General features: G+C 39.1%; 1 long non-coding RNA gene across 2 annotated transcripts in view; it reads left to right on the top strand.

The window, feature by feature from the left end:
- LOC108292975 overlaps positions 1–18,647 on the top strand; it is a 54,361-nt gene that overhangs the window by 13,961 nt on the left and 21,753 nt on the right. Inside the window, exons 2-3 of one of the 2 annotated variants that reach the window (XR_001820515.2) lie at positions 6,920–7,067; positions 12,691–12,873. This is a non-coding gene — a long non-coding RNA (uncharacterized LOC108292975). The remainder of the gene's footprint in view (positions 1–6,919; positions 7,068–12,690; positions 12,874–18,647) is intronic. The other variant, XR_001820516.2, reaches the window with a different exon arrangement.

Below are 18,647 nucleotides of genomic sequence, written 5' to 3' on the forward strand. Positions count from 1 at the left end.
AAAAAAAAAAAAAAAAAAAAAAAAAAAAAAAAAAAAGAAATCCTCTTCTTATTAGCAGATACTCCCCATTTCTCCCTTTCCCTTGGCTGTGAACTTACTAATCTATTTTTTGTCTCTATGGACGTGCCTATTCCAGGCACTTAATATAAATGAATCATAAAGTATGTAACATTTTGTGTCCAACTTCTTTCACTTAGAACAATGTTTTCAAAGTGCATTCATATTGTAGCATGTATCAGTACTTCATTCCTTTTTATGATTGAATAATATTCCTTTGTATGGATGTACCACTTTTTGTTTGATGGACATCTGGGCTATTTTTACCTTTTGAATATTTTGAATTATACTGCTATAAACACTTTTGTACAATGTTTTGAGTGAACATATGCTTTCAGTTCTACTGCATGTATGCCTAAGAGTGAAATCACTGGTTCATATGGTAACTTTATGTTTCATCCTGTTTTCAAACCTGGCTGCACCACTTACATCCCTATCAGTAATGTATCAGGGCTCCAGTTAACGGTATTATTTACCTTGTGTGGTTGCTCCAAGGATTGATTAAGCGGGATAATGTATGTCAAGCATTTAGAACAGTGCCTAACACAGAATAAGTACTTCATAAATGGTAGCTGTGGTTGTTAGTTACTATTTTCTTTTACCATCATGCTTTTGCTCATCATGTTCCATCTATTTGTAGTTTCAGTTTTTGTTTTGTTTTTGAGACAGAGTCTCACTCTGTCACCCAGGCTGGAGTGCAGTGGCACGATCTCGGCTCACTGCAACCTCCACCTCCTGGGTTCAGACAATTCTCATGCCTCAGCCTTCCAAGTAGCTGGGATTACAGGTGGTCGCCATGACACCCGGCTAATTTTTGTACTTTTAGTAGAAATGGGGTTTCACCATGTTGACCAGGCTGGTATCAAATTTCTGACCTCAAGCGATCCGCCCACTTTGGCCTCTCAAGGTGCTGGGATTATAGGTGTAAGCCGCTGCGCCCAACCTATTTGTAATTTCTTCTTTCCAGTTGCCCTATGATAACTTTTTATTCACTCTCAAATACCACCACTTCCATGCTCTTAACTTGTGCAATGCCGATTATTACTATTACAACACTTATCACCATCTTCCTTAGATTGTAGTTATTTGTGATATGTTTTATCTCTCATTCTATATTTTAAAGCTCACGAGGGTGAATACTATGTCTTTTTCATCTCAGCATTTTTCATGGTGTGTAATTCAGTGCCTTATATATGCAGTATGTGCTCAGTAAATGTTTACTGTATCATTGAATAATGTGAATAATTTAAAAATGCAAAACAAATTGAGTTTCCTGGTTCTGTTAGTAGATCTGAATGCAATTTTAAAGCAATAAACCAAGCATGATACAAAGGATGTACTTCCCATAAGTGGTTTATGGGCTTTCTCAGTTGAATAGGAGAGAGAGTCATAAGACAGTGGGATTCTTATTTCTCAAAATGAGGTAGATTGAAAGAGCATTTCAGTGCATCACAGCATATAAATGGTTTTGGATTTATTAGGTTGGTGCAAAAGTAATTGTGGCTTTTGCAATTCCTTTCAGCTGCAAAATCGCAATTACTTTTGTACCAACCAATAGATGGAGAAGCGATTAGAATAATGAACATATATATTCCTTAAAAGAATGTGAAGACAATAAAGTTTATGAAACAATGTCCTTTTCCTCCATGTAACTCCCAAAATGGTAGGTAGGGAAGGGAAGAGGCAGCAGAGTTTGATGGGTATGCACCCAAACTTTAAAATAGGAAGAAGAAAGTTTGAATTTCAGCACTCAGTATTAGGTGAGTGACTTTGGGAATGCTCTATAACCTTTCTGATTATCCATTTCCTTGCCTGTAATGCCTGTGTCACAGAGACGTTTAGAGAAGTAAATGAACTAATGGATTGTGAAATTGTTTTGTGAGTTACAAAGCATTTCTGGTCACTCTTTTCTTCTGGGTTCTTACTGCTCTGTGTTCATCATTCTGCTATAGCAATTCCCATGTTGTATTGTAATTTATTTGTTTATATCTGTCTTCCACTAGATTAAGATTTTTTCAGAGCTAAGATTTTTGTTTTATTTATCTTTGGACACCAGGGCCTAACACACTGGTACTCAATAAATGTTTGATGAATGTGTGAATAAATGTTTCAGGTCGGAGATGGACTCAGGTGACCTATTAAGTTTCCTTCTACTTTTGCTGTTTAAGATTCCATGAAAATGTCTAAAATAATTAGAGATTGACATAGGAAGAAATATTTAGAATGTAAAAACATGAAATTGGAGGACAGTTCCAGATTTGTTAAATACATATTAACATTCTAGAGTGTACTTTCAAAAGGGAAATTGTTGAGACGGGTTAATTGAGTTTATATATAAAAAGGGAGGTTATGATTTGTCAAGTGAGAAGTAATTTTTCTGGCCAAGGAATGATAACAGCTGAAATGAATCTCTCAAAAGCTAGGAAATTTGGCAGGGGAACATTGTGGCTAAACAAATTCATTAGAGCAGAAAGGTATTAAAAACATTTTGAGAAGTGGAGTTAAATCATGGAAAACCAGGCTTCCTTACTAAGAAGCCAGAAAGTGATGGGACATAAGGTAGAGGTTTTGTTTTGTTTAAAAGAACTTTAAGCTATATCTCCAACAGGAGCAAAGTATGAGCGTTTAGAGAGCAGAATAGGTATACCTACTGAAAAGTTGTTAGTAGACAGAAGAAATTGTAAACACAAGGGGGAAAGGTGAAATAGAAATAGTAAAATGAAAGAAGAAATAACTGAAGTTGATTGAGTAAAGACCAAATTACTTGTAATGAGAGATGAAAAAGCATCCAAAACAATGATCCTAAATAAGAAATTGAGAAGAGATGACAAATGTGATGGCAGAATTAAAATGATAGACTTGGAATGGACATTGGGAGAACTTACAACTGAAGAGCTAAACCAGAGATTCCCTGAACAGTTGACCTCAAAGGCTAAACTGGTAATATCATAGAGTGGCTATTAACACATTCTCTCTGTCTCGTCTCTGACAAAATGTCCAGGAGGGGAGAAGACAGATGTAGTTGTTAGAGTGGATTCAGGGATAATTTTCTCATCAAAGAGGCTTTTTTTTTTGAGACAGGTTCTCTCTCTGTTGCCCAGATTGGAGTGCAGTTGTGCAATCTTGGCTCACTGCAACCTCTGCCTCCTGGGTTCAAGTGATTCTCTAGCCTCAGCCTCCCAAGTAGCTGGGATTACAGGCATGCACCACCACTGCTGGCTAATTTTTGTATTTTTAGTAGAGATGCAGTTTTACCATGTTGGCCAGGCTGGTCTCGAATGCCTGACTTCATGTGATCTGCCCACCTTGGCTCCCTAAATTCTGGGATTATAGGCATGAGCTACTGTGCCTAGGAAGAAATATTTAGAATGTAAAAACAGGAAGAAATATTTAGAATGTAAAAACAGAAGAATATTTAGAATGTAAAAACAGGAAGTTGGAGGACAGTTACAGATTTGTTACACATACGTTAACATTCTAGAGTTATCATCCCAGAGGCCTCATCGTAGAGGCTTTGTCATAGCATAGTGGAATGAGAAAAAGCTTGCACTTAAAAAATCAGACACACCTGACTTAGAATCCCAGATGCCCATCGACAATAGACTGGATAGGGAAAATGTGGCACATATACACATGGAATATTATGCAGCCATCAAAAACGATGAGTTTGTGTTCTTCGTAGGGACATGGATGAACCTGGAAACCATCATTCTCAGCAAACTGACAGAAGAGCAGAAGATCAAACACCACATGTTCTCACTCATAGGCAGGTGTTGAACAATGAGAACACATGGACACAGGGAGGGGAGCACTACACACTGGGGTCAGTTGGGGGGAAATAGGGGAGGGACGGTGGGGGGTGGGGAGCTGGGGAGAGATAGCAAGGGGAGAAATGCCAGATGTAGGTGATGGGGAGGAAGGCAGCAAATCACACTGCCACGTGTGTTCCTATGCAACAATCTTGCATGTTCTTCACATGTACCCCAAAACCTAAAATGCAATAAAATAAATGGGAAAAAAAAGAACCCCAGCTCTGCCTCTTTTAGTGGTTTGACCTTGAGCAAAGTACTTAATATCCCTAAAAGACATTAATAAGAAACCCTGTCCCCTTTGGCAACTCCTGTTTTTCAGATGTCTGGGTTGTTCATCTAATTTTCTCATAATTTTTTGCCTGTTTTCCATTTTTTTTAAAAATGGTGCTTTCTAAGAAATTTTAATCACCTCTATCTTGCAACCCTTTTATTGAGGTTTTAATTCCTCTTGTCATATTTTTAATTCCCAAGAGCTCTTTTGTTTCCTCAATAGTCTTTAAAATTTCTTTTTCTTGTTTTATGGTCGCAATATTGCCTCTAATCTCTCCGAGGATGTCAATGATAGATTTTCTTTTTAAAACTTTCCTTCTGAACTTCAGGGATCTTTCCCAAAAGAACAGACCTCCAGTATTCTGTTGGTGTTGGGGAAGGGAAATTATTTAGCCCTGCAGAATAGGGCAAGGAATCTGCAAGTCAGCTTCTTAGGCTGACTTTCAAGCAGTCCTTCTGGTTATTACCTCTCCTTTATGCCTACTTACAGGGGTACCTGGTACTACAAATTCCTGAGCCCTTTTGGAATTCTTTGGTATAAATGGACTTGCATTTCAGCTTTCCCTACTGATGACTTGGGATGCAGATTTCTTACTTCTGCTAATTCGGTTAGTATTTGTTCAGTTGCTATCCAGTTTCCAAAATTTGTTGCTAATATCTTCTTTCCTCTATTCTTCTACCTTGTGTTTTTATGTCCTTTTAGAATTCCTTTATTGTAATTTTATGAGGGTTTTGAGGAAGGAGCAGAGCTAAATGTGTAAGTTAAATCTGCCACCTTTAAGCAAAAGTCTCCTAATTCTTTTTTTCCAATTATTTTATTTTATATTCGGGGGTACATGTGCACATTTGTTGCATAAGTATTCTTAACTCTTCATCTCTTTTATGTCTATCTCTTTTCATTTTAACTATCACCACATTATACAACTTCTTACCACTTCCTGTCTGGGCTCCTTTCCTCTGTCATCTCATCCCTCAGGTCTGTTTTCCACAATATTGTGGGTTCATCTTCCCAAACAACTGCACGGTGTATCACAGTTTTGATTGTAAAAACTCTTCTGTTGCTTCCTAATGCCAAAAGGAGAAAATCAAAGCCTTCCACAGTCTAACCTCTGTCTACTGTTTCAACCTCATCTTTTAGGCTTTCCGAAACACTCATATCCATATCCACACCCATCCCCACTTGTAGCTTTGGTCAAACTTGCCTGGTGTACCAGACAAGTAGGGACACAGCAGCTAGGCTTGCCTGATGATGTATCCAGTAGACTTATAAGTTGGCCTGTTGATTTGAACAACCAATTTAAAATTCCTTAAGTGAAAACCTGTCTAACTTGAAGGCATCTTATAGCCCCTTTCAGCCTAGGATTTGAAAATCTGTTTACTATATATGCTATTTCTTGATTGTGTTCACTATGTAGTATATTGATTTTTTTCCATGGTCTATTACTTCATACCTTACTTACTTTCTGCTAGATTCTGAAGGTGCAAAAGATGAGTAGGCTATGAAAATTGCTTCTGATAAGAAACCTCTTTCTTCTTTCATAAATGGTATCAAGTTTAAGCCCTAGCTCAATGACTGGATTTACACACTGTGATTTAATATTCTTCTAGGATTTAACATTGTAATTTATTATGTCCTTCTTACATGCCTGGATATTCAAAGGCGTGATGGCTCATGCCCACTGCTCCCGTGTTTTGAGAAGATGAGATAAGAGGATCACTTGAGCCCAGGAATTTGAGAATAGCCTGGGCAAAGTAGTGAGACTTTCTCTCTGCAAAAAATGTTAGCCAGTCCTGGTGGCACACACCTATAGTCCTAGCTACTCAGGAGGCTTTGGTGGGATGATTGCTTGAGTCCAGGAGGTTGAAGCTACAAGTAAGCTATGATTGTGCTGCTGCTCTCCAGCCTGGGTGACAGAGCAAGATACTGCTTAAAGAAAAGTTATGTTTGAGCCAGGCGCGGTGGCTCATGCCTGTAATCCCAGCACTTTGGGAGGCTGACGTGGGTGGATCACCTGAGGTCAGGGGTTCAAGACCAGCCTGACCAATATGGTAAAACCCTGTCTTTAAAAAAAAGAAAAGAAAAGAAAAGTTATGTTTATAACATTTTCCTGAAAGCATATTGTTTTCTTTTGTTGTACACATTTTTTTTTTTTTTTTTTGAGACTGAGTCTCTCTCTGTTACCCAGGCTGGAGTGCAGTGGTGAGATATTGCCTTACTGCAACCTCTGCCTCCTAAGTTCAAGCTCCTGCCTCAGCCTCCCGAGTAGCTGGGACCACAGGCATATGCCACCATGCTCGACTAATTTTTGTATTTTTAGTGGAGATGGGGTTTCACCATATTGGCCAGGCTGGTCTCGAACTTCTGATCTCGTGATCCACCCACCTCGGGCCTCCCAAAGTGCTGGGATTACAGGCGTGAGCCACCACGCCCAGCTGTTGTACACATTTTTAAACTTTTAATTTAAATGGGCATACAATAATTGTACATATTCTTGGGGTACATAGTGATGTTTCAATGCATATAATATACAGTGATCAAATCAGGGTAATTAGCATATCCATCGTCTCAAAATTTATTATTTCTTTGTGTTGAGAACGTTCAATATCTTCTTTCTAGCTAGCTATTTGAAACTATATAGCATATTAATATTAATTGTTGTCATCCTACAGTGTTATATATAGAATGCTAGAACTTATTTTTCTTATTTAGCAGTAATTTTGTGCCCTTTAAAAAATCTTTCCCTACCCCCTGTTTTCTAATGACTTTTTTCTCCCTTCAGAATTGTCTTTGCTGACCTCTTCCTTGTGAATGAAATTCTCTGGATGGAAGAGAATTTTTTTTCTACTCTGCTAGATATCTTTACAATTTGGTTTGGAATTTCAGTACCACTAACATTTTTTGGTGCATATTTTGGAAACAAGGAAAAGGTAAACTTTTTTTTGTTTTGTATTTGAGATGTTTTCACTCTTGTTGACCAGGCTGGAGTGCAATGGCACAACCTTGGCTTACCGCATCCTCTGCCTCCCGGGTTCAAGCGATTCTCCTGCCTCAGCCTCCTAAAGTGCTGGGATTACAGGCGTGAGTCACCGTGCATGGCAGGTAAGTTTTTAAAATACTGCTTTTTTAAAAAATAAAATACTGTAAACTTTTAAAATATTGCTTTTGGCCACTGAGCCATGGCTGAAATAATACTTCAGTGTATATATTACACGTGAAATACAAAAAGTCCCACTGGAGAAAACTACAGATGATAACCATTTTGGACTAAGAGATATTCAAAAAAATTAAGTGAAGGACAGTAACACTTTCAACGACATTAATGCATTTCCTACATTATCAATTGTTGATATTTCCTTTTACCTCTGATGGCCCAAATTAAAAGGACATATTGTAGAAAGGCTGACATCAGCCTACTCAGGAAAGTGATAGGGTTATAAAATGGGAGAAGAAAATCAAGATGTAGTCCAAGAAATGGGGCTATTCAGTTTATAGATTTGAAGTTAGTCTATTCCACACATAGGAAAAAGGTGTAGGATATCAAAAAGACTCAATGAGGCCACACAGACAAAAAACTGTTCAAAGATATAGCATAGATTGCAGGGGAGACATCAGAAAAGGCAAAATGGGAGGTGGAGTTCCACAGAGAGCAACAAAAAGAAAATTTTCTGAAAACAAACTATTGATGCATTCTGACTACTTGGTGATCCAAGACAGCCAAATAGGAACAGCTCTGGATTGTAGTTCCCAGTGAAAATGCAGAGGGTGAGTGATCACTCCATTTCCAAATGAATTTTTACTGCCCACAGACCAGGAGATTCCTGGGCAGAAAAGCACCACAAGTCTCCAGTGCGGCTGTTTCAGCCGGCGCAATGGGTTTCTGCACAAAAACTCACACAAACTTGGGTGCAGTTTCAACTGGCAACTGGAACGCCTGGGAGACGGAGTCGCCTGTTCAACTCAAAAAAAGGGGACTGAAACAGGGAGCCAGGTGATCTCGTTCAGTGGGTCCCATCCCCACAAAGACCAGCAATCTGAAATGCTCTGGATTGAGAGTTTCACAGCAAGCACAGCTGGACCTGGGACGGTCCAGCTCTATGGGGGGAAGGGCGTCCGCCATTACGGAGGCAATCCACCACTACTGAGGGAGTCTGCCACTACTGAGGCAGTCCGCCATTACTGAGGCAGTTCTAACTATACCCCTATAAACAAAACTGCAAGGAAGTTCACATAGAAGCTGGGCAGAGCCCATGGCAGCTCAGCAATGCCTCTGCTGGCAGACTGTGACTAGGCTACCTCCTCACTGGGCAGGGCATCTCTGAAAAAAGGCAGCAGCACATCAGGAACTTATAAATAAAGACCCACCTTCCCAGGACAGAGCACCCGGGAAAAAAGGTGGCTATGAGTTCAACTGCAGCAGACTTAAACGTACTTGCCCAGCAGTTCTGAATGGAACAACAGAGCTCACAGCTCAGCACTTAAACACCTATAAGGACAGACTGTCTCCTCAAGCAGCTCCCCAACCCCTGTATAACCAAAGAGTCACCTCATAAAGGAGAGCTCAGGCTGACATCTGGCGGGTATCCTTCTGGGACAAAGATAACAGAAGAAGAAACTAGCAGCAACCCTTACTGTTCTGCAGCCACTGCAGGTGATCCCTAGGCAAGCAGGGTCTGGAGTGGACCTCCAGAAGTCCTACAGCAGGGGAGCCTGACTGTTAGAAGGAAAGCTAAAAAACAGAAAGAAATAACCTCATCAGCAACAAAAAGGACATCCACTCAGAGACCCCATCTGAAAGTCACCAACCACAAAAACCACAGGTAGATAAATCCACAAAGATGGGAAGAAACCAGTGCAAAGAAGATGAAATGCTAATGAGAATAAACAGCTTAGAGAGGAATATAAATGAATTGATGGAGCTGAAAAACACAACACGAGAACTTCGTGAAGCATACACAAGTTTCAATAGCCAAATCGACCAAGCAGAAGAAAGGATATCAGAGATTGAAAATCAACTCAATGAAACAAAATGAGAAGGCAAGTTTAGAGAAAAAAGAGTAAAAAGAAATGAACAAAGCCTCCAAGAAATATGGGGTTATGTGAAAAAGCCTTATCTACATCTGATAGATGTACCTGAATGTGATGGAGAGAATGAATCCAAGCTGGAAAACACTCTGCAGGATATTATCCAGGAGAACTTCCCCAACTTAGCAAGGTAGGCCAACATTCAAGTCCAGGAAATACAGAGAACACCACAAAGATACTCCTCAGGAAGAGCAACCCCAAGGCACATAATCGTCAGATTCACCAGGGTCGAAATGAAGGAGAAAATACTAAGAGGAGCCAGAGAGAAAGGTCGGGTTACCCACAAAGGGAAGCCCATCAGACTCACAGAGGATCTCTCAGCAGAAACCCTACAAGCTAGAAGAGAGTGGGGGCCAATATTCAACATCCTTAAAGAAAGGAAATTTCAACCTACAATTTCATATCCAGCCAAACTAAGCTACATAAGCGAAGGAGAAATAAAATCCTTTATGAACAAGCAATTGCTCAGAGATTTCATCACCACCTGGCTTGCTTTACAAGAGCTCCTGAAAGAAGCACTAAACATAGAAAGGAACAACCAGTACCAGCCATTCCAAAATGTACCAAGTGGTAAAGAGCACAGACACAATGAAGAAACTGCGTCAACTAATGGGCAAAACAACCTGCTAGCACCAAAATGGCAGTATCAAATTCACACATAACAATATTAACCTTAAATGTAAATGGGCTAAATGCCTCAATCAAAAGACACAGACTGGCAAATTGGATAAAAAGCCAAAACCCATTGGTGTGCTGTATCCAGGAAACCCATCTCACATGCAAGGATACACATAAGCTAAAAATAAAGGGGTGGGGGAAGATTTACCAAGCAAAAGGAGAGCAAAAAAAAGCAGGAGTTGCAATTCTCATCTCTGATAAAATAGACTTTGATGCAACAAAAATCAAAAGAGGCAAAGAAGAGCGTTACAAAATGTTAAAAGATCAATGCAACAAGAAAAGCTAACGATCCTAAATATGTATGCACCCAATACAGGAGCTCCTGGTTACATAAAGCAAGTTCTTAATGACCTACAAGAGACTTAGACTCCCACACAATATTAGTTGGAGACTTGAACACTCCACTGTCAATATTAAACAGATCAATGAGACAGAATATTAACAAGGATATCCAGGTCTTGAACTCAGACCTGGACCAAGCAAACCTAATAGACATTTACAGAACTCTCCACCCCAAATCTGAAGAATACACATTCTTCTCAGCATCACATCATACCTACTCTAAAATTGACCACATAATCGGAAGTAAATCACTCCTCAGCAAATGCAAAAGAACGGAAATCATAACAAACAGTCTCTCAGACCACAGTGCAATCAAGTTAGAACTCAGAATGCAGAAACTAACTAACTCAGAACTGCACAACATCATGGAAACTGAAAAACTGGTTCTTGAATGTTTACTGGATAAACAATGAAATGAAGGCAGAAATAAAGATGTTCTCCGAAAAACCAACGAGAACAAAAACACAATGTACCAGAATCTCTGGGACACATTTAAAGCAGTGTTTAGAGGAAAATTTATAGCAATAAATGCCCACATGAGAAGCAAGGAAATATCTAAAATTGACACCCTATCATCAAAATTGAAAGATGGGGATGGAGGCAGCAAACTGCATTGCCATGTATGTACCTATGCAACAATCCTACATATTCTTTACATGTACCCCAGAACCTAAAATGCAATTATATATGTATATATAAAATCTCATGTAAAATATATACCAGTGTATGAGAATGAGGGATGAGGGTTGAAGAGAAGCATCTCTATAGATAATAACACATTGCTTCAAGACCAGCCTGGCCAACATGTTGAAACCCCATCTCTACTAAAAATACAAAAATTAGCTGGGCATGGTGGTGCACACTTGTAGTCCCAGCTACTCAAGAGGCTGAGACATGAGAATTGCTTGAACCCAGGAGGCAAGTGGAGGTTGCAGTGAACTGAGATCGCACCACTGCACTCCAGCCTGGGTAACATAGTGAGATCCTGTCTCAAAAAAATAAAAACAAAAACAAAATAAACAAGCACATTGCTTTTCACTGAAATAAAATTTAATTGTCTAAAGAATCTTTTAGTTTTCATTTTAAAACAACATCTGGAAAATATTATACTATAATCTATTTTTCAGCTTTTTTTTTCTTTTGTTTTGAGATGGGGTCTTGCTCTGTCACCCAAGCTGAAGTGCAGTGGCACAATCTCAGCTCACTGCAACCTCCACCTCCTGGGTTCAAGCGATTCTCATGCCTCAGCTTCCCAAGCAGCTGGGATTACAGTCATTCACCACCATGTCCAGGCAATGTTTGTATTTTTGGTAGAGATGGGGTTTCACCATGTTGGCGAGGCTACTCTCAAACTCCTGATCTCAAGTGATACACCTGCTTCAGCCTCCCAAAGTGCTGTGATTATAGGCCTGTGCCACCACACTCAGCCAAAAAAAGTAAATCTTTAAAAATATTTCCATCAAAACGTACCTTTTAAAAATTGTGGATTCAACAGGGTGACTATAATCAACGATAATTTAATTGTACATTTTAAAATAACTAAAAGAGTATAATTGTGTTGTTTGTAACACAAAGGATAGATGCTTGAAGGGATGGATACCCTGTTCTCCGTGATGCGGTTATTATGCACTGCATGCCTATATCAAAACATCCCATGTTCTCCATAAATATATACACCTACTGTGTACACACAAAGATGAAAAATAAATTTTTTTAAAGTCATGAATTAAGTCTCAGTTCTCTAGGAAATTCTCCTAGGTCAGATTGCTATTTACTGGATAAAGTGGAGGTAAATGAAGTATTATCATGCCAGAATTTAACCTCCTTAAAATATAGGAATGTTAATTTACTAAAAACTAACACTTTAAAGATTATGAAGATGCAATACTCACCAAATACTGTTCAGAATGAAAAAGAGTTGAATAAAAATACAACCAAACTGTAAAATTCCACCAATTATGATGCCAAGAAGTAGTTTTGTAAAGAAGTTCTGTGTAGCAATCTGATGGAGGAGCTGGTTTGTGTGAAGTGGACAAGTAATCTGCTTGGAAATAAATGAAGTGAGAATCAGAATGAAATGAAATTGAAGACCATCTGTACTGATATTATCACAAAACAGAATCTTGAATCTGAAGAGGGCATGGAATATTTACGGGAGCATTTTTCTCAAAGGCAGCTTTAAGAAAACAACAATTGTTTAAGAAAACAACAAAAAAGCAGTCATGTGGGCAGGGGCTAGGCTAGTGCTGTGCAATGGAACTACAATGCAAGTCACATATGTAGTTTTATTTTTTTAGTAGTCCCCTTTAAAAAGTAAAAAGAAATAGATGGAATTAATTTTCATATCATGTTTTATTTAGTCTAACATGTCCAAATATTATCATTTATACTTGTGATTAATATTAAATTATTGAGCAAATATTTTACATTTTTTTGTTGTTGTTTTAGGTGTTCAAAATCTGGTGTGTATTTTCCACATACAGCCCATCTCAATTCAGACAGCCACATTTCAAGTGCTCAACAGCCACATGCGGCCAGTGGCATCATACTAAGTAACACACGGCTAAACAATCAATAAGGATATTTATCATTTTTTATGATTTCCAATGGAGAGATTGGAAAGACTTACTAGTGAGTATTCTAATGCAAAATAATCTAAAATGTCAAAAAGTTCTCTCTTGGGGATCGTCACACACTGGAGTCTGTTGGGGGCTGGGGGGCTAGGGGAGGGACAGTGAGGAGTGGGGAGGTTGGGGAGGGATAACACTGGGAGAAATGCCTGATGTAGGTGACAGTGGGATGGAGACAGCAAACCACCATGCCATGTGTGTACTTATGCAACAATCCTGCAAGATCTGCACATGTGCCCCAGAACTTAAAGTACAGTAAAAAAGAAAGAAATGAAAAAAAAGTTCTCTCTTAGAATTTGTCTAAGAATGTGTCAATAGTTTTTTGTTTTTGTGTTTTTTAACACACACACACACACACACACACACACACACACACATATATATATACATATATATATATATAATTTCATTTTAGGTTCTGGGGCACATGTAAAGAACAGGCAGGGATGTTGCATAGGTACACACATGGCAATGTGGTTTGCTGCCTCCTCCCCATCACCTATATCTGGCATTTCTCCCCATGTTATCCCTCCCCAACTCCCCACCCCGCACTGTCCCTCCCCTATTTCCCCCCAACAGACCCCAGTGTGTAGTGCTCCCCTCCCTGTGTCCATGTGTTCTCATTGTTCAACACCCGCCTATGAGTGAGAACATGCGGTGTTTGATTTTCTGCTCTTGCGTCAGTTTGCTGAGAATGATGGTTTCCAGGTTCATCCATGTCCCTGCAAAAGACACAAACTCATCATTTTTTATGCCTGCATAGTATTCCATGGTGTATATGTGCCACATTTTCCCTGTCCAGTCTATCATCGATGGGCATTTGGGTCGGTTCCAAGTCTTTGCTATTTTTACATGAGATTTTTACGTGGGGTATTGATCGGTTCATCAGTTTCTTTTTATTTCCAGAAGGCCTTTTAAAAAATGGATGTTGTGTCCAGGTGTGGTGGCTCATGCCTTTAATCCCAGCATTTTGGGAGACTGAGGCAGGGGGAATCACTTGAGGCCAGGAGTTCAAGACCAACCTTGCACAACATAGCAAGACCAGCCTTGCACAACATAGTGAGATCCTGTCTCTATAAATGAAATGAAATAAAATAAAATAAAAAATCAGCCAGGCATGGTGGCACGTGCTGGGCTAAAAAGTTAGCCAAGCATGGTGGCCTGTAAGTCCCAGCTACTTGAGAGGCTGAAGCTGTGGTTGCACCAGTGGGTGACAGAGTGAGATCCTTTCTCTAACATATTATTTAATTAAAATGGGCATTGATTATCCAAACATAGCTCAAGTCTATAATAACCAAGAGAATTAACTTCATTCTTTCAAAGTTTCGCACCTACATATAATCCACACACAGATTTTTAAAAATGTGTGTTTGAAAGTATGTTTGATAGAATTATGTGTGCTTTGCTATAAAGACTTATTTGGAGAAGCTGAATGTCAACAGGCCTTCTAAGGCAAAAGTGGTGTTTGAGTTTGCTGTTTTCTGTTTTATAATGTAGTTGTTAGTATTCATGGCATTTGCAGTCTTCCATTTCTAAAGAGAATGTTTTCAAATGTGTATGGAGAAAATTATGGTGCTACTGATGAGTCTCAAGTGAGAACTAACTTACATGAACAGAGAAACATGGGTAAGTAGCAGCACTGGTTCTGACTAGAGAAGTTGTGGCCAAACTCTGAAACTGTGTCTGTAAGGGACTATTTTTTTGGTACTAGATGGGTAGGTGAAGGTTTGTAATGGAGTTAAATGTTTAGGGTTAAAAAAAAGAAAGGTTTAGAGAAGTGTGTGACTGTCTATTGTATAGATTTGGATTGATCTTTCTATGTGCACTGTTAAGTTAAAGTTTATTTAAACCTCTTATTTTTATTTTCAGGTCTCATTAGGTGTGCTACATGTTTGGCTTCCTTTTCTTACTCTTTATAATTCTTTTGATTACTTGCTCAGAAGTTACAGTTTTGCTGTATTATTTTCATTTATGTGCTGAGATAAAGCCATAAGAAACTAATGCATCTGAAATTTTCTATACTTGTATTATTGGAATTGGAAGTCTGTGTTTAGAAAGGAATTGAAATAAATGGTAATGGCATGTTTCTACAACTTGAGGTCAGTTTTATATTGTGTTTTCCTAATAACACATTTTGACTTTGATGCGGTTATCAAGTTAAGGCTGCTTTGATGGAAAATTTAAATGGAAAGTGATTTCTCTTTGACTGGTTATTGTAATTGCTGCATGATATTCAGTGAACAGAAAAAGATAAGGGACTGATTTAATATTTACCAAGTTCAGTGATGTTTTCCTTTCTTCTTTTTTTCCTGAGACAGAGTCTCACTCTGTCACCCAGGCTGGAGTGCAGTGGTGTGATCTTGGCTCACTGCAACCTCTGCCTCCCAGGTTTAAGCGAATCTCCTGCCTCAGCCTCTCGAGTAGCTGGGACAACAGGTGCCCACCACCACACATGGCTAATTTTTGTGTTTTCAGTAGAGACAGGGTTTTGCCATGTTGGCCAGGCTGGTCTCAAATTCCTGGGTTCAAGTGATCCACCTGCCTTGCTTCCCAAAGAGCTGAGATTACAGGCCTCAGCCACTTGCACTCGGCCAATATTTTCTTTTTAACAATAAAGTTTTTTCTTTGCAGCTTAAGCCAGGATTGTGGTTTGTTGGTTTGAGATTGTGGCTAAAGGTCCTTTCTCTTTTTTCATTTTATTGCCTTTTGGTAACCACAGACATAAATTGTTCTTTTTACTCCAGTCTTATTTTTTCCTGATATCATTCCGGATAACTGAGCTGGTAGCATATATTGTTCCCCTAAATCCCCTAAATCCTTTTTATTTTGGTAATTAAATATGACTCTGCAAAAGTGACAGACAATGGAGGGTTCAGGGAATGATTCTTATGTACATGTTGTCTTAGACATTTTCTTCTTGTGCTATAGGTATAGAGGTCCAAAATGGAACTATGTATATGCTTAAGTATGCTTATGTAGTATACTTACCTGGTATATTAGTTCGTTTTCACACTGCGGATAAAGACATAGCTGAAACTGGGAACAAAAAGAGGTTTAATTGGACTTACAGTTCCACATGGCTGGGGAGGCCTCAGAATCATGGCAGGAGGCGAAAGGCACTTCTTACATGGCAGCAGGAAGAGAAGAATGATGAGGAAGCAAAAGTGGAAACTCCTGATAAACCCATCAGATTTCATGAGATTTATTCACTATCACGAAAAAAGCCTGGGAAAGACACGTCCCCATGATTCAATTACCTCCCCTTGGGTCCCTCCCACAACATGTGGGAATTATGGGAGATAAAATTCAAGTTGAGATTTCAGTGAGGACCCAGCCAAACTGTATCAGCTGGTCATTAATTCTATGGTACATTTTGTCATAGAGAATTGGCAGCAATCATTAATGAGGCATACAACAATAAGCATATAATGGATATATTTTTATTCCTAAAAAAATGTTTTGGGGGGTCCTGAAGACTACCCAAATGTTTGGTGACTCACTAGAAGGACTCGTGGGACTAGTCATCCAGATGCACACATGGGTAGGCTACAGAAATGATGCCCACAGGACCAGTGAGGGAAAAAGACAGGTGGAGCTTGGAGGAATCCAGGCACAGATTTCTTATGTTGTCTCCCTCCTGTTAGAGAGCACACCGAGCATGCTTCTTTCTCCAGCAGTGAAAAATGCAGTAATAAATGTGCAATGTTCTGCCCAGGGAAGCGCATTAGAGATTCAGCATCTAAGGTTTTTATTGGGAGTAGTCACATAGACACCCTCTGCCTAGCAACTACAAAATTCCAGACTCCTCAAAGGAAAGCGAGTATTCACCATAAATCACATTGTCTGTGCAGTCTAGGCATAGCAAACCAGTCTACATCAGTCAGGGAATGATTAAATGCCAAAGTCTCAGATGCAAGCCAAGGGCCAAACTTGCAAGCAGACTTTCTAAAGATAGTAGCCTCAGACCTGCTATGTTAATTCTTTTCTGCACTGTCTTTCCCCATGGCCTCTGGCCACAGTGTCTTTGCAATAACATTATCATCAGTAGGAGTCCATGGGACAGGGTGAGACCAACCTGCAGTATTGACCTTAGTCATGCCATCCATGGGTCCTGAATTGAGCCAGTTAAAGCAAATCTTATTAACCACAAGGTCTAGCCTAAATTTTTATATTATCCCCCTTTAAAAAAATGCCTGGCCTGAGGCATCAATAGGCATAGCACAACTCTGGCCAGTATATAGAGGCTGAGCTGAATGCCTTCCAGGGCTGAGGCAATGTTATGATAGTCAGTGTGCACACCTTAAAAGTCCAATCCCAGAGGACACGTGGTATCCCTGGAAACAAAGAGTTGACAATTGTTAGGACAATCCAGGCAGGGCATACATTACGTATTTTATTAAATTTCTTATAAAATTTTCTCTTTTATTTCTTTTAATCCATAATTTTCTAGAGTTATATTCTTGTTATAATAACTGCCAACCCATTTATGGTTAAAATTTCAGCTGAAAAGTCATTTTTTTCTACTTATTTTTACAGGATTATCATTGGTGGTGGCGATCCTTTTCAACTAGCAGCTTTATAGCTGTTTATCTTTTTACGTATGTAGTTCATTACTTCTTTGCCAAACTTCAAATCACAGAAATTGCGAGCTCTATTTTGTACTTTAGGTACACGATGATCATTGTGTTGATTTGCTTCCTTTTCATAGGTAACTACAGAATTACTCAGTGTATTTCAGACTCTCTAAGAGTCTTCAAGATAGCCATAATGTAATAAACATAAATTAACAACTAGTGGAAGAAAAAGGGAACAAAGTCATCATGTTCATTTTTATGCTTTAGAGATAAAAGATTGCACAGCCGGGGGGGACCTGAAGGGACCTTATGTACTTAGCTACAAGATTGTCCCTTGTGAATGTTTTAAACAGCGATATGTTCCAAAGCACAGAAAGGGTTATGCGTAATCACATTCGAATGGCCTCTAAGCATAAAAATTAACCTACTTGAATAACTTTTAAATTAGTAAAATTAAATTAATTGAATATGTCGTCATATAAGCAATTATATGTGAAGGACAAGATGCATTCTTTTCAGAATTACTCATTTGGGGTTGTTATTTGGATACATATGTGATGGAAAACTTTTGTCTAGATAAATACTTGAAGTAGGTGAAAAAAAAATGAAACGTTTTATAAAATGCTCATTTGGAAAAATAATGAAGTTGGAGAGCTCTGTGACCTTCTGAACCAAAGCAAAGTGACATTTCTGCCTGCATCATGTCAAGTTCTGGTTTTAACTCAAATGATATCCGTTGTATAGGTCAGATTGAAAAAGTTCAAGAATTTTCTCTGATTTTAACTCTCAGGTTCAACAAATATATAAAAATAATGGAAATTTGTTAAAAATCAAGACATTCAGACAAATGTAAACGTTATCTGAGAAACCAGGCATCTTGGTGGTGGTTCCTTTTTCTGTGTAATACCGAAAATACATATGGCCTCTTATGTCCTACTGATCTCAACTGCTCAGTAAATAATAGACCATGCAGCCCTGCTCTCATCTCTCAGCCACCAGAAGTTGTATTTAAAATCAAAGGCCTGCCGGGCGCGGTGGCTCACGCCTGTAATCCCAGCACTTTGGGAGGCCGAGGCGGGTGGATCACGAGGTCAGGAGATCGAGACCATCCTGGTCAACATGGTGAAACCCCGTCTCTACTAAAACTACAAAAAATTAGCTGGGCATGGTGGCACGTGCCTGTAATCCCAGCGACTCAGGA

This window comes from Cebus imitator, unplaced genomic scaffold (genome assembly GCF_001604975.1).
Source record: "Cebus imitator isolate Cc_AM_T3 unplaced genomic scaffold, Cebus_imitator-1.0 Scaffold517, whole genome shotgun sequence".
Classification (NCBI taxonomy): domain Eukaryota; kingdom Metazoa; phylum Chordata; class Mammalia; order Primates; family Cebidae; genus Cebus; species Cebus imitator.